The sequence below is a fragment of the Triticum urartu genome, chromosome 2A (assembly GCF_056163025.1).
Source record: "Triticum urartu cultivar PI428250 chromosome 2A, HENAU_Tu73, whole genome shotgun sequence".
Lineage (NCBI taxonomy): Eukaryota > Viridiplantae > Streptophyta > Magnoliopsida > Poales > Poaceae > Triticum > Triticum urartu.
The window spans coordinates 648,807,568-648,821,581 of NC_141874.1; positions in this window are offsets into that span (position 1 = coordinate 648,807,568).

Genomic DNA, 14,014 nt, shown 5'->3' on the forward strand with positions numbered 1-14,014 from the left:
GGCCTGCTTGAACACCCAACATTCCCTGTTGGTGTGGTTGGCTGGCTTGTCGGGGGTGTCGTGTATTTGACATGAGCGATCGAGTATACCGTCCAAACTGGACGGGCCCGGAGTGTTTCTTTTGAATGGCTTTTTCCGCTGACCGGGTTTAGAGCCTCTGAATCTGGCATTGACTGCCGTATCCTTGGTATTGTCGCTGTTGATGCGGCGCTTGTGTTTTTTGCGACGTGACCTGGCATTTCTATCCTTGGTATCTGAAGTACCATGGTTCTTTGATATGTTATTGCTTCGAGCCAGCCAGCTGTCCTCTCCCGCGCAAAAGCGGGTCATGAGTGTCGTGAGGGCTGCCATAGATTTTGGCTTTCCCTGGCCAAGGTGCCGGCGAGCCACTCGTCGCGGATGTTGTGCTTAAAAGCTGCTAGGGCCTCTGCATCCGGACAGTCGATGATTTGATTTTTCTTTGTCAGGAACCGTGTCCATAATTGCCTGGCCAATTCCTTTGGCTGCTGAATTATGTGGCTCAAGTCATCGGCATCTGGTGGTTGCACATAAGTGCCCTGGAAGTTGTCGAGGAATGCGGCTTGCAGATCTTCCCAACAGCCAATGGATTCTGCTGGTAGGCTGTTGAGCCAATGCCGAGCTGGTCCTTTGAGTTTGAGTGGGAGGTATTTGATGGCGTGTAGATCGTCACTGCGGGCCATGTGGATGTGCAGGAGGAAGTCCTCGATCCATACCGCAGGATCTGTTGTACCGTCGTATGATTCGATATTTACGGGTTTGAAACCCTCTGGGATTTGGTGATCCATTATTTCGTCTGTGAAGCATAGGGGGTGTGCGGCGCCTCTGTACTGGGCTATATTGCGACGCAACTCAAATGAGTCTTGTCCGCTGTGTTCGGCCCGACCGGATTTACTTTTACTGTATCCGACGTGACGGTTATCGTCTCGCATAGTGGCGCTCCCTCGTGATCCGTAGATCGATCTTGTGTGTTTTGCTTTGTCCTCCAATACGTCTCACAGGTCTAGCATGTTTCCCCATGCCTTGACATTTTTATTTGAGTGGCATCGGGGTGCGGGCTGATCTTTTGGCTGAAATGCCTCTCTGTCACGGCCACGAGGTGGCCGATCAGCCATGTCATACGCTGGAGATGTAGGTTTTAATGCTTCCTCCTCCAGTCGAGGTAGCAACCTGCACCTTGGGTAACTCTTGGAGGGGCGTTCGAGTTCATATTCCTCGTCCGCAAGGACTTCAGTCCATCTGTCAGCTAGCAAATCTTGATCAGCTCGAAGCTGCTGTTGCTTTTTTAAGGCTATTTGCCGTGGCTATAAGCCGGCGCTTGAAGCGCTCTTGCTCGACGGGATCCTCCGGCACGAAAAATTCGTCATCGTCGAGGCTGGCCTCGTCTTCGGAGGGAGGCATGTAATTATCATCCTCCGCCTCTCCATCTGCCGCTCTCTCGGGAGGGCTGGCTTCTCCATCCTCCTGCTCTAAATCTTGCTGGAGGGGCTTGTCGTCATCTTCGGCACTCTCCGGAGTGCTATTATCTCCTGTGCCGGTATCACCACCTTTTGCCTTGGCGAGACTTAGAGCGGAGCCGCTGACGTCGGCGCTTGGGTTGCTTCTTGGAGGGGTCATCCTCCGCTGTCCTGTCGCCATTGCCTTCTTTGGGTGTGTCCACCATATATATATATATCATATGATGAGGTGGTTGTCCAGTGCCCTATGGGCAGTGGTTCTTGTTCGTCTCCTGCATCATCGTCCATACCGTCGATATCTTCGGAGTCGAAGTCGAGCATGTCGGTCAAATTGTTGACAGTGGCTACTAAGTGGGTGGTGGGTGGGCGGCGAATTTCTTTGTCATCCGCATCCCAATCCTGCTGGACATAGTTCGGCCAGGACTCTCCTGACAAGGATAGAGACCTTAATGAGTTCATTATGTCGCCGAAGGGCGAGTGCTGAAAGATATCCGTGGAGGTGAACTCCATGATCGGCGCCCAGTCGGATTCGATAGGCACGGGCGCAGGTGGTTCGGAGTCCGTGGCCGGGGAAGAATCCGACAGTGTGGCGTCACGGCTCTCGTGAAGGGTAAGGTCGATACTCAGCTCGATCGCCACTGAGAATACGAACTCCGTGGCGGGGTCTATCCACCCGTCCATGGATGGCACAATTGGATCCGAATTGAGGGTCGGAGCGGTTGCCGGTGTGGTCTCCTGAACACTGTCCGACGGTAGAGCTAAATCATGCTCATCGTGACCGTGCGGCGCACTCGGCAGGGGCTCGAATCTGTCGAAGATCGAGTCTCCGCGGATGTCGGCCGTGTAGTTTAAGCTTCCAATCCTGACCTGGTGGCCAGGGGCGTAACTCTCGATCTGCTCCAGATGGCCAAGCGAGTTGGCCCGCAGTGCGAAGCCGCCGAATACAAAGATCTGTCCGGGGAGAAAAGTCTCACCCTGGACTGCATCACTATCGATGATCGAAGGATCCATCAAGCCTAACGATGACGACACAGAGGAACTCTCAATGAAAGCACCAATGTCGGTGTCAAAACCGGCGGATCTCGGGTAGGGGGTCCCGAACTGTGCGTCTAGGCGGATGGTAACAGGAGGCAAGGGACACGATGTTTACCCAGGTTCAGGCCCTCTTGATGGAGGTAATACCCTACGTCCTGCTTGATTGTTCTTGATAATATGAGTAGTACAAGAGTTGATTTACCACGAGATCGAAGAGGCTAAACCCTAGAAGCTAGCCTATGGTATGATTGTGTGTTGTTGGTCCTATGGACTAAACCCTCCGGTTTATATAGACACCGGAGGGGGCTAGGGTTACACAGAGTCAGTTACAAGGAAGGAGATCTACATATCTGTATTGCCAAGCTTGCCTTCCATGCCAAGGAGAGTCCCATCCGGACACGGGACGAAGTCTTCAATCTTGTATCTTCATAGTCCAACAGTCCGGCCAAAGGATATAATCCGGCTGTCCGGATGCCTCCTAATCCAGGACTCCCTCAGGTATATTTACTTAATGAAGCATAAGTCTGAAATGTTTAAAAAGTTCAAGCAATTTCAGAGTTAAGTTGAGAATCATCGTAACAAGAAGATCAAGTTCCTTCGATCTGATCAAAGGGAAAGTATCTGAGTTATGAGTTTGGCAATCACTAAAGACAAGGTGGAATCGTTTCACAGTTGACGCCGCCTAGAACACCATAGCATGATGGTGTGTCCGAACGCCGTAATCGAACCTTATTAAATATGGTGTATGATGTCTCTTACCAATCTATCGCTATTTTTGGGGGGTTATGCATTAAAGACAATTGCATTCACTTTAAATAGGGCACCATCTAAGTCCGTGGAGATGACACCGTATGAACTATGGTTTGGCAAGAAACCAAAGTTGTTGTTTCTTAAGGTTTGGGACTACGATGCTTATGTCGATAGGCTTCGGTCAGAAAAACTCGAACCCAAAGCAGAAAATTGTATCTTCATAGAATAACCAAACAAGACGATTGGGTATACCTTCTATCTCAGATCTGAGGGCAAAGTGCTTGTCACTAAGAACAAGTCCTTTCTCGAGAAAGAGTTTCTCGCGAAAGAATTGAGTGGGAGGAAGATAGAACTTGATGAGGTTGTTGAACCTTCACTTCAACCAGAGAGTAGCGCAGCACAGAAAGATGTTTCTCTAGCAACTACGTCAGTTGAAGAGAAAGCTAATGATGATGATCATGAGGCTTCAGATCAAATTGCTATCAAACCTCGTAGGTCGACAAGGGTGTGTACAACTTCTCAGTGGTAACCCTGTCTTAAAGGTCATGTTGTTGGACAACGATGAACCTATGAGCTATGAAGAAGCGATGGTGGGCCCGGATTCCAACAAATGGCTGGAAGCCATGAAATCCGAGATAGGATCCATGTATGAGAACAAAGTATGGACTTTGGTGGACTTGCCCGATGAACGGCAATCCATTGAGAATAAATGGATCTTTAAGAAGAAGACAAACGCTGATGGTAATGTCACCATTTGTGAAGCTCGACTTGTCTCAAAGAAGTTTCCGACAAGTTCAAGGAGTTGACTATGATGAGACTCTCTCAATCATAGCGATGTTGAAGTCTGTTAGAACTATGTTAGCAGTTGCTGCATTTTCATTTATGAAATCAGGCAGATGGCTGTCAAAACAAAGTCTCCTTGACGGTATCCGTGAGGAAAGGTTGTATGTGATACTACCAAAAGGTTTTTGTCAATTCTAAGGATGCTAAAAGGTATGCAAACTCCAGTGATCCTTCTATGGACTGGAACAAGCATCTCGGAGTTGGAACATACGCTTTGATGAGGCGATCAAAGCAATTGGGTTTATACAAAGTTTGCAAGAAACTTGTATTTGCAAGAAAGTGAGTGGGAGCACTATAACATTTCTGATAGGTATATATGGATGACATTTTGTTGATCGAAAATGATGTAGAATTTCTAGAAAGCATAAAGGGTTGTTTGAATGGAGTTTTTCAAAGGAAGACCTGTGTAAAACTGCTTACATGTTGGGTGTCAAGATCTATAGAGATAGACCAAGACGCCTGATAAGACTTTCACAGAGCACATACCTTGACATGATCTTGAAGAAGTTCAAGATGGATCAGTCAAAGAAGGAGTTCTTGCCTGAGTTGTGAGGTGTGAAGTTAAGACTTGAAGCTCGACCACGACAGAAGAAAGAGAAAGGACGAAAGTCGTCCCCTGTGCCTTAGCCATAGTCTCTATATGATATGCCATGCTGTGTACCGCGATGTGCTTTGCCACGTGTATGGCAAGGGGGTACAAGAGTGATCCACGAGCGGATCATTGGATAGCGGTCAAGATTGTCCTTAGGAATAAGGAAATGTTTCTTGGTTATGGAGGTGATAAAGAGTTCGGCGTAAAGGGTTACGTCGATGCAAGCTTTAACACCTATCCAGATGACTCTGAGTAGTAAACCGGATACGTATAGTAGAGCAACCATTTGGAATAGCTCCAATTGGAGCATAGTAGCAACATCTACAATATGAAATCGAGATTTGCGAAGAACACACGGACCTGAATGTTGCAGACCCGTTGACTGACACTTCTCTTGTAAGCATAACATGATCAAACCCTAGAACTCATTGAGTGTTAATCACATGGTGATGTGAACTAGATTATTGACTCTAGTAAACTCTTGGGTGTTAATCACATGGCGATGTGAACTATATTATTGACTCTAGTAAACTCTTTGGGTGTTAGTCACTTGGCGATGTGAACTATGAGTGTTAATCACATAATGATGTTAACTAGATTATTGACTCTAGTGCAAGTGGGAGACGGTTGGAAATATGCCCTAGAGGCAATAGTAAAATGGTTATTATTATATTTCCTTGTTCATGATAATTGTTTATTGTTCATGCTATAATTGTATTAACCGGAAACCGTAATACATGTGTGAATACATAGATCGTAATATGTCCCTAGTAAGCCTCTAGTTGACTAGCTCGTTGATCAATAGATGGTCATGGTTTCCTTACCATGGACATTGGATGTCATTGATAACGGGATCACATCATTAGGAGAATGATGTGATGGACAAGACCCAATCTTAAGCGTAGCACAAGATCATGTTGTTCGTTTGCTAAAGCTTTTCTAATGTTAAGTATCATTTCCTTAGACCATGAGATTGTGCAACTCCCGGATACCTTAGGAATGATTTGGGTGTACCAAACGTCACAATGTAACTGGGTGGCTATAAAGGTGCACTACAGGTATCTTCGAAAGTGTCTGTTGGGTTGGCACTAATCGAGACTGGGATTTGTCACTCTGTATGACGGAGAGGTATCTCTAGGCCCACTCGGTAATGCATCATCATCATAATGAGCTCAATGTGATTAAGGAGTTAGCCACGAGATCATGCGTTACGAAACGAGTAAAGAGACTTGCCGGTAACGAGATTGAACGAGGTATGGGGATACCGGCGATCGAATCTCGGGCAAGTAACATACCGATAGGCACAGGGAATTGCATACGGGATTGATTGAATCCTTGACATCGTGGTTCATCCGATGAGATCATCGTGGAACATGTAGGAGCCAACATGGGTATCCAGATCCCGCTATTGGTAATTGGCCGGAGAGATGTCTCGGTCATGTCTACATGGTTCCCGAACCCGTAGGGTCTACACACTTAAGGTTCGGTGACGCTAGAGTTGTTGTGGGATATAGTATGTGGTTACCGAAGGTTGTTCGGAGTCCCAGATGAGATCCCGGACGTCACGAGGAGTTCCGGAATGGTCCGGAGGTGAAGATTTATATATGGGAAGTCCTCATACGGTCACCAAAAGTGTTCGGGGGTTTGCCGGTATTGTACCGGGACCACCGAAAGGGTTCTGGGGGTCCACCGAGAGGGTTCACCTACCCCGGAGGGCCCTATGGGCTGTATGTGGAGGGGAACCAGCCCCTAAGTGGGTTGGGCGCCATTCCCCCTAGGGCCCATGCGCCTAGGGTTAAGGGGAAACCCTAAAGGGGGCGCCCCCCTTGGCTTGGGGGGCAAGTTTCCCCTCCCTGGTGGCCGCCCTCCCCTAGATGGGATCTGGGAGGGCCGGCCCCCCTCTCCCTTGCCCCTATATACAGTGGGGGTGTGGGAGGGCAGTAGCACCCTTCCCCTGGCGCAACCCCTCCCCCTCTCCTGCACCTCCTCCTCCTTTGTAGCGCTTGGCGAAGCCTGCCGAAGAACCACGTGCTCCATCACCACCACGCTATCGTGCTGTCAGAGTTCTCCCTCAACTTCTCCTCTCCCCTTGCTGGATCAAGAAGGAGGAGACGTCCCATGGCTGTACGTGTGTTGAACACGGAGGCGTCGTTGTTCGGCGCTTAGATCGGAATCGACCGCGATCTGAATCGCTGCGTGTACGACTCCACCAACCGCGTTCTTGTAACGCTTCCGCTTAGCGATCTTCCAGTGTATGAAGATGCACTACCTCTCTCTCATTGCTAGTATCTCCTAGATTGATCTTGGTGACACGTAGGAAAAAATTTGAATTATTGCTACTTTCCCCAACAGGAGGGGATGACATTTGGCGCAGCAAGACGTTCATGTCGACTATAAAGACGTCTGTGACGACTTCGTCAATCTCAAGATGATGTGCCGGCTCAGTCCCTCAGAGATACTCATAAGGATAGGATATACGTGCATTCATTCATAGGGATACGAGCCTATGTAGGGGCGAACCCACGTTATGGTGAGTGGGGGGGGGGCAGGCACCCACTGAAAATTTGAAATTTCAGTAAGATTTGCTAGTGTTTTTGGAAAATTTTGCTTAAAGTATTTGAAGTGGGGCATACTAATTGAGTGGGGGCATATTCTATAGAAATTCAAATAATATATAATAATAATAATAATAATAATAATAAAGCACGCAGGGTTTCTGCCCGTCCGTCGCGCCAATTTGCAAAAAAGCCCATGCATTATCATGAAATCAACCCGCAGTCCAGATTTAAGTCACACCGAACCGTTATTTTACAGTTTTTCAAAAAACCTCATGACTTTTTAGGTATTCCATCCGCGGATCATATTTAAGTCAAACAAATGCTTTTCTAAACCATCCATATCTTTTAAACCGTAACTTTGATTTAAACATGTTATATATGAAATTTGATTAGAAAAATATGTAGGATATGAATATAAGATTATTTTAACATGTTAAGTATTTATAAATATTATTTTGGAAGATATTTAATTCAAACAAATGGTTTTCTAAATTATATGTATCTTTTAAACCGTAACTCCGATTTTAATATGTTATATATGAAATTTGATTAGAAAAATTTGTGAAATCTGTAAATGATGTTAATTTTACCTGTTAAATATTTTTAAAATATTGTTTTGGAAGCAAACTTATAACTATAGCGCACGATCCATTTTTCTTTCATACAGGCGGCGATCCGAATTGCAAATAAACACCCACTATAATCATATAGTAAAAAGAAAACATCATGAACTACACATGCATATCTCTGAATACGTCACAGGGGAAAACAACAGAATTCTCATTGCGAGTGTGGGAGAAAGCGAGAGAGAGGGAGAGGGAGGAGAGAGGGAGAGAGAGACATCTTAGGATTAACCACATTCTAACACGTTTTGGTTTGTGCGAACACTAAGACCACCGCCGGCGAGGGTGAGAAGAAGGATAAGTGGCAACACAAATATGATGCGTCGCTAAAATAAAGAAGATGGACCTATTGTGGTCTTGAGTGATGGTTGTTCGGTTAAGAGTGTGTGTTGTGTTTTTTCTCCCGTTGCAACGCGCGGGCTCTTTTGCTAGTATATATATATAGTGTTGCTATTCATCATCCAGGGTGCAGAATAAGTTATTCTTCACCCGAGGTAATCTTACGATCACTTCATAAACAAATTACGTTTGAAATACAAATAGTTACATTCATATTGATTCACTACATAAAATTTGGTATAAGAAAACAAAAAAATAGATTATAAGACCAAAAATATCGCATTTTTATGTATGTTTTTATGTTCGTAACTTTACATAACATAAAATATTTTTTACGGCAATTATATATTTTCTTACATTCTCTTTTTATGTATGAAATAGGAAAAAATTTATGAAACCTAAAAGTACAGTGCATTGACGTCAAAATAGAGAGGGGATGAAGAATAACTATTCTTCACCCAGGGTGACGAATAGCGCGACCCTATATATGTAGCATACTTGCATATAGTAGCATTATCTGGACTGTTGAATGAGCCTGATTAGTAGGTGTAGGGCATTGAATGAGGTGGAGTGCGAGCTGTGGAAAAAGATGTATTCCCACGAGCATTGTACATTGAGGACACAGGTCGAGCTGTACGCGTACACAGGTTCCTATATTTGACAGCAGTTGGGCCTGCATGCAGGCAACGGACCTGACGGACCAGTACCGACGGTCCTGGTATGATGCTGTAACTAGACCATGGTCCAGAATTTCTTGTTCCCACACATAAAAAAACCAGGAGACTGTTCTTCATCTATATGCCCCTCGGTCTTTTTCGTTTTGCATACGTTCTTAACTTCTGAATCTATTTGTGCTTATATATGCATACTTCCAGAACACAACTAATCCTAAATTTGCTCCGTGCGATTGTTCAGAGAAGATGATTTTTGTACTAGAAGATGATGTATAATTTACTGATTTTTTTTCTTCAGAAAAGATGATTCTTTTTTTTGTATATAGAAGATGATGTATACATTTGTGAGATATTTTGTGCAAAGAAGATAGGAATTACTACACTTTTGTATATTCAGAACTTCAGATCGAGATTTTGTAGTTTGGACAATTGACATGATTTTTTTGGTTGATCTATACTTACCATAATGCTCAACTCTGTTTCAGTTTGATAGTGAACTTCTTGAAGCATTAGTTTGGAACCTCGCCGTGGCGCCTCCCCCGTCTCTCCAAGCTCCATGTCCACCTCCTGACTCCATTGTGTAATTTCTAATTATCTTCCAAGGAGAAGTGTTTTTTTAACCCATTGGTTGAACCGAGCACGTAAATTAATGCATTTTGTTAGTGATTCATTCATACGTGGAAACAGAAGATGATGAAATATTTTTTTATCAAGGAATCAAAAGTCCTTTCAAGTGAACGAAGATCAGCTTGCATGCAACTTGTTTATTAAACATGGAAGGAAGTTCAAAGATAACAAAAGGTACGGAGTACTGAGTAATGGCTAAAATTTTGTGATTTTCTTTTCTTTTGCTTGGCTCGCCCAGCTTTTTTCTTTCAAGCTCCGCCCTTGGTCATTTGGTCTATTTATCAGGTTAACAACCATTTCCAAAGCATATTGCTGGGAGGTGTGTTGCTTAGAGATGAACAAGTAGTAAGATTCAGATGGGTGTCCACAGAATTCGTTAGGTGACAGGGGAGTGGCAACGAGAGTCCAAGAACCATACTTACAGGGAAGTATTGAAAGTTATGGTGTGACATAATCATGTGTTTCTGTCGTAGGCATCTTGGAGTACCAGTGCCAGAATTAGCTTTTGCCTTGCAGGTCAGTGTCGGGCTATGAAGGTAGCCATAACGAATACGCTTCCACGTCCCAACTCCACGCCCACTCCATCCCACCCCGGTTCGGCGGCCCAGGTGCTACAGTGTGACGCACCAGGAAATATAAGGCCAACGCAGACCGTAGTGCACTAAAGTAGCTAGGCCTAATAAATCACAACAGACAACCAGCGCTACAATGTAGATTATTGAATGAGCAACCGCAATACGTCGCTGAATACTTGAACGCGCATGCATCTCGAGGAGGACCAACAGCTGAGATAATAGTACTATCTAGTAGTACGAGCCATATTGAATTTTCACATATATATACATACATATATATACATACATATATATATAGAGAGAGAGTAACACTATTATGATCCTGGGATCAGAATAGTTATTTGGATCACAATCAGCCCTATACAAGGCCTGATGGGACTTTCCTGATCTGTGAAAGCAAAAAACAGAGCAACCCGACCGGCCCACTATCACATCCTGGACCGACGCATAATCTACCCACGATCTTCCTTGTCTTCTCCAATCTCTCGATTCCTCCCATCTCCGAAACACCAGCGCCGCCATTGGCCTCCTCCGGAAGACTCGCCGCCCGCCGCCGCGGGGCCTCCTCCCGCAGAACCCGCCGCTGCCGCCTGCCTCCTCCCGCAGAACCCGCTGCCACCGCGGGCCTCCTCCCGCAGACCTCGTCGTTGTCGCGTGCCTCCTCCCGCAGAACCCGCCACCGCCGCGGCCTCCTCCCGCAGACCCCACCGCCGCCGCGAGGTTCATCCCGCAAACCTGCCGCCACCGCGAGCTTCCTCCCGCAACCCCGTCGACGACCTCCTCCCACAACCCCGTCGATGACCTCCTCCCGCATCCCCGTTGCCGGCAACGCCAATGTGCGTCCCTGCTGGATCCACCCGATCCAGTGCCGCCGCCAGCCGCCATTAACCCCGCCAGGCTACGACACCAGTGCCATCCACCCCGCTAGCCACTGTCCCCGCCTTACACCCGCGACCCCGCGCTCGGCCAGCGTTGTTCCTCGTTTGCAGACCTCTGACTCACCATGGACGGTTTCCCCTCCTATGCTCGAACTTCTTCTCCAACCGCCGTCGTGCCATCCTGATGTTCGTTGGTGAAGCCCCGCAGGCATCGTGCTCTGGATGTCATTGACGTTCTTCACAAAAAGGTGACTGTTCCCTGTAGATTTTGCGAAACCACCATTTTCTTCTGTAATAAGTATGGCTGCAGTCCAATGTGTTGACTGTTAGCAGGCCAATTGTGTTCATTGATCGAAAATTGTAGAAATTGTAGGAGCTCGGATGCAATTCCTTGTGATGCGATCTCATACAACAAGGTGAGAGTTACCTGGGGTTACTCAGCTCCTTCTGTCGGTTCACAAAAACACATATCTTGCTTTCATCCAACTTGTTGCAAGAAGTTGTTGCTTTTGTAAGGTTGCCTAGGAAAAGCTATTTGTCTTTGAATGCTAGCAGCAGCAGACTGCACCACCCGGCGATGGAGTCGAACAAGCAGAAGTAGATCGTGAACGAACCCGTGGAGGTGGAGAGGCTGTTTTTTGGTCGTTTGATATTCATCTGAGAGCAGTAGTGTTGCTTGCTAGCTTCCCAATGGAGCTTCAAGGATTGCAGAGAACTCGAGTCCGATAAAAGAAGTATGATACTTGCAGGCAAGCTATAGTACATAAAAAATGTGTTTGTATTTATGCCTGAATAGAAATAAGTGAATTGATGTCAGCCAAAAAATGTGGATTTGTTGTGCGTGTGTGTGTGCGTACTACACTGAATTGAAAAAGACTATTTTCTGTAATGTAGATCAAAGAAAGAACATAGAAATTTTAAAAATGTGGATATACACATTTTCTATGTATGAGCAAAAAAAAGAAAAATGCATAGTTTTTTTCTTCTTTATTTTCATCTTTTTGATTGTGTGCTCTCCATGTGATTTTAAAAAATGTCCACAACGAAAGAAAATGTGCCCTCTTCCCTGTGTGGTCTGCACATTTGGTTGCTCCAGAAAAAAAGTGAGTGAAGTTCAAGTATTACTATTGCTGAAAAAAGTTCAAGAAAAAAGAACGAGGTGTTCCCAAAGTCTGGTGCATTTGTCAACAGTAGAAGTTCATAAAATAATATGCTCAAGAGGAATGATAAAAAAGATATTAGTTGATATGACAACCCCTTCGAGTCCAGAAATGAAAATCAGCGAAGTTCAACAAAAAAACCACTAATCCTAGAGTTCAAAAAATAAAAATAAAAGTTTAAAACAAACTACGAAACATTCATGACATACGTATAGAAGTTCAGAGGGAGCTACGAGAGAAATTCAGAGAATAAAAAACTATGTAGGCACAAAAAAGAACAAACTTGTTTATTTCATGTAACAAATTCATTTGGATTTAAAAGTCGCGACTCAAGAGACGGGATGTGCAGAGAAGAAAAATCCACAGTGTAGACTTGAGTAATTCATGGCGGAAAAACCAATAAAAACCAAGAAGTTTAAATTAAATTAACATACCAGTTCAAGAACTCCATAGAAAACTAGGAAGTTCAAATTTAAAAAATGGTGAAGTTCGATGTCTATAAAAAATTTGATTTTTTCACATTATTAAAAAATAAAACCAAGAAGTTCAAAAAAAACTCGACTTTCCTCGTTACTTAACAATAAAACTAAGAAGTTCAAATTAAAAATAGGAAACACAATTTTTTTTAAAAAGATTTTCCCCATTTTTTAGAAAAACTAGAAGTTCAAACTTCGCGAGAAAAAACTATCAACACGGGAAATTTGCATGTTTTCAACAGCTTTCCAACGGTATATCATTTGCTTAATTCCGGTAAGTGGTTGGGGAGTTAGGGGAAAAAACAACATTGAAAAAAATAGATAGAAGTTCAACCTCTTCACGCAGTGCATTTTGAGAGACTTTGTTTTTGCGATGAAGGCAGAACGCATGATCTCAGAAGTTCAGATTGATAACCGCCAGAAGTTCACGTACTAGATGGTGTGCATTTTGTATTAAAAAAGAATGAAAAAGCAAAGGCTAAAAGTTTTGTTGCTAGAAGTTCAAGTGCTCGGCCCGAGATAGTTCAAAAATTCTTATGAGAGAGGTTGAACAAAAATACGTGACAGAAATTCAAGGTGAAAACAATGAGAAGTTCAAGTACTGCAAGGAATGCATTTCAGGTGAGAATAAAAGTATAGAAAAATAAAAGCTTAAAAGGTTTGTTGAAAAGAAGTTCAAGTGCTTTGTCCGGGGAAGTTCAAAAATTCTTGCGAGAGAGGTTCACCTTGTATTTCCATGTTCGATTTCTTCCATATAAAAATCGAATACAATTCTTTACTCAAAATATAAAAAGGTGAAGTTCAAATTGAAATAACAGAGAAGTTCGGAGTTTATTAAAACCTATGGTTTACCTGTTCAAAAAATAAAAAACACACCGCCATTTTTTGCACTTTTAAAAACAACTCATAAACGAAAAAATGGTTGCTAGAAGTTCAAGTGCTCGGCGAGCAAAAGTTCAAAAAATTCTTATGAGAGAGGTTAACCGTGTATTTAGATGTCCAAAAATACATAAAAAATATGTTGTTTTTTGTGTTTTAATATAATTCTCTCAAATCAGAGAGAAGTTCAAAATGATAACAACCGGAAGTTCACGTATTACATGGTGTGTATTTCATATAAGAAAAATACAATAAGGTGAAACAGAGTGAAGTTCAAACAGACATGCCCCAGAAGTTCAACTACTTCGTGCAGTGCAAAAAATAGCACGTCAAAAACAGAGTGAAGTTCAAATAAACATGCCCTAGAAGTTCAACTACTTCACGCAGTGCATTTCCGTTCACGATGAACGCAGAAATCATGATCTCGCCATTTTCTAATTTACCTCAAAACCACAAAAATATCATTTGTGTAAGTTTCAATTTCTCGGTCAGAGAAAGTTAAAAAAAATTATTGTGAGAGGGGTTTGTAC